Here is a 3,524-nt window from a genome sequence, read left to right on the forward strand (position 1 = left end):
CAAAAGAAATTGATTTTATCATTATAAATTACTGGGAGATTTTTTTAATTTAACCGATAATTTAAAATATATAATTATATTAAATACTTAAAAAATATTTTATCATATATAATAGTATTATCCAACTTTAAGTAGGATTACTTTTGGGATTACTTTTTCTAAAAGATACTTATAGTCTAAAATAATATTTTTTATTATAACCTAAAAAATGATCTCAATCAAAAAAGAAGAATAATACGTGAGGCCCCCAATAGTCTTCCCAGAAAATTTTAACCGTCTATGCTTATTTTATATTCGTGTACCATGCTGCAAATGTATAATTTTTCATAAAAACTAACTTTACAAATATAATTTAAAAACAATGAATACTCACACTCAATCATTACAAGAATATTGGTTATTACCGTGAGCTAAAGGTCCACTGTAATAACGAAAACTCACGGTAATGGATGCCTAAACTAACAGTGGGTTAGAAGTTCCTCTGTAAAATCTGTCAGTAAATTTTATCGACAAACTTGAAAAAGCCTTCTATAATATAATGGGCAGCCCACTGTAACTTTAGGGTAATATAATAGATTTAGTCATTAATAATTCAACCGTCGATGATACAGATAACTTAACCGTTGGTAATTTAAGTAAAAAATAGAATATATAAACAATTATAGTTAGTTAAGTTGTTTGTACTAAGGGTAGATAAAACTCACTGTAATACAGACCGTTTAATCCATTATAATTATCTATTTTTTACAAAAAAAATTATTTATGAAATTACCCTTACTTGGATATATTAATTAATTTCATGCACAAATAATTTTAAATTAATATTTGTTTATACACAAAATTAATCCACAATACAAAGTATTTCATTTTCCTAGCTTAAGCCATTCAAAACATAATATAATTCATACAACCATGAGTTAAGCAACAAATAGAAATGAAAACTGCATAGAAGTACTAAGTCATAATACAAATCCATAAAAACACTACATAATACAAATCCATAAGTTTTTATTTGACTCTAATGAGGCTTTGATGACTGGTGCATCCCAAGCTCCATATATCAATAGGAAGACTAGCTATATCCATTTATTCATTACAACCTAAGAAAACAAACAAGATACATTACAACTTACCAAGCACACTCCAATTTTTAACATGACATAGTAATAACCATAACTGATAAATCATAATTGAACAAGATCTAAACAATTCTATTTTTGAAACAGAAACAAAAAACAAAAAACTTGGCTAAATTTAGAAGAAAAAAAATTTACACTACACAACTTGAGACTTTCAAGAGAAGGATACAAAATTGATAACTAGGTTCCATTTCACACATTGCATCTCATTACCAAACTCTATCTTAAGTCTATCAAAACATGTATGCCACAAGGATACAACACTCTATATTATATAAGCATTCATTAATCACAGAATAAAAGAGGAATTAAAGCTAACGATATATGTCATTTACACTATATAAGAAAAACCCATAGTGATTAACAATTATTAACACACCAGAAATCCCATTATGATATCCCCTAGTAGATCGGTGTGCAAGCGTGCCATAAGACTTCTCATCAGCATAACCAATCCTTCCGCCCGCTCGCCATTCATAACCACTAGAATAATCATAGCCAAACCTATTTTAATCACATTCAAATAATAAAGTATATTAATTAAAAAATTATCAGCATAATATGTGTGATAAATAGCCTAGGGTGATAAGGATGTAAATCAACAAAGTTCAAATGTGAGAGAAGAAAATCCTTCTAATGTATTTCCTATAAACCATTTGAATAATCACATGATAGCATGAATATAAAATCATGTCACTTAGTTAAAATATAATCATTCATCTTTGAGTAGCCATGCTACAATTAATGGAATTTGTAAGAAAACAGAAAATAAATAAGTTTGAAAGAACACAACTCCAAAAATAAGTTTGGAATAACAAAACAGAAAAACCCCTAACATCAAGCCATGGGAAAAGAAAAAGCAACAACAATAAATCATAAGAATTAATGCAAGCAATATTTTTCAACCTCGACCCTAAACAACCTCGACCCTAAACAGCAATATTTTTCAACCTCGACCCTAAACAACAATATTTTTCAGGAATCATGATAGAGCAACTATTGTATTAAAGTACATGAGAAACGTGGAAATAGAAAATTATTAGTTCAAGCGATTCGTTGACATGGTTCCGTAGATTGTTTGACCATCTAGATTTGGATTTTATTACCCTTAACCTTGGAAATAAATAAATAAAAAGTCAAATGATTAAACAATATTGAATGATAGCACCAATTAAGTTCAAGGTATTGGTATGTGAAGTACAATTCTGAAATTTTAAGGGTAAAGAACACAATATCCAATATATGGCACAAATCACTTCAACGTTTTCAAATGCCTTGAAACAAATACTTGATAAAGAACATGAGTGAGAAATTGAAATTATTGGCTTGTTATACGAACAAAAATAGGTTCTAATGAGGTACTTGACAACTTTGGAAAACATGAAAGTTTCAATGATTCAAGAGGAGCCAAACATATCTAAGATAAAAATATACATGTGTTCTAGTGCGAGCTATTCCATCCCACTTGTTATATGTACACTTGTTATTGTAAGACCAATCACAAAAATCCATCCTACAACTAACAAATTTAGTTATGTTATTGGTTCCAGAAACATGGAATGACACATAAAAGAGAAGGAATTAACCAGTAGCCGACTACAAAAAATGCATATCCACTCATGTGATAATATATCATTGTTCTGCAGCATAACTTCCTTAAATCCTACACTAACATACATGAACTAATTCCAACTATTACAAACAAAAATTCCATAAATCATACATAACAAATCATCAAAACTAAGGTAAAAGCTCGAGTCACACCCATCATTGGTTCATATCCCCCACCACGGGGGCTGCCTCTATGGAATCGCTTGTACTACGGAGGTGACCAGCGCGGCAATGACAAGGGAGAGTAGCGGCTAGGGTTGTGGCAACGCTTGAAGTCCCTATCACAGTCACAATAATCACAACTGTGATTGGGGTGGAGATCGAAATCGCAGTTATCCCCGCGGTTCAAACGACACAACATAGGAGGGAGAGGTGGTGGCTGAAGGCGAGTGGTGGAGGAGGAGGTGGAAGAAGAAGAGAAAGTAGGATGAGTGTGCGACGATGACTAAGAGAGGGAGTGAAATTTTAGGTTTTAGGTTTGTTAAATTAAAAACAAATTACAATGAGTTTTACCTACTATAATCTTTATTTCAATTATAATGGGTTTTACCCACTATAACTTTTCTAAATCTACAAATATAATTATTTTTAAATCAAGTACGTATCGTGATAAAATACACTGCAATTGCAATTATCGATGGTTAAGTTGTCCACTAATTATAGTGGGTTTAACCCACTCTACTCACTTTTTTTATTATAGTGGGGCCTTAGAGGTGGTAAAGTCCACTGTAAGTTTATCGACGGCAATACCCACTGTAATGTATCTTTTTTACA

The 3,524-nt window shown here is 31.0% G+C and overlaps 1 long non-coding RNA gene across 1 annotated transcript; it reads right to left on the reverse strand.

Moving 5' to 3' along the window:
* Positions 1-783: 783 nt before the first annotated feature.
* On the reverse strand, positions 784-3,252 carry LOC100780725 (uncharacterized). Its single transcript, XR_001388118.3, has 3 exons — positions 2,904-3,252; positions 1,519-1,643; positions 784-1,100 (listed from the first exon to the last, which is right to left on the reverse strand). It is a non-coding gene; the product is annotated as an uncharacterized lncRNA (long non-coding RNA).
* Between the last annotated feature and the right edge of the window lie 272 nt (positions 3,253-3,524).

The sequence above is a fragment of the Glycine max genome, chromosome 1 (genome assembly GCF_000004515.6).
Source record: "Glycine max cultivar Williams 82 chromosome 1, Glycine_max_v4.0, whole genome shotgun sequence".
Lineage (NCBI taxonomy): Eukaryota > Viridiplantae > Streptophyta > Magnoliopsida > Fabales > Fabaceae > Glycine > Glycine max.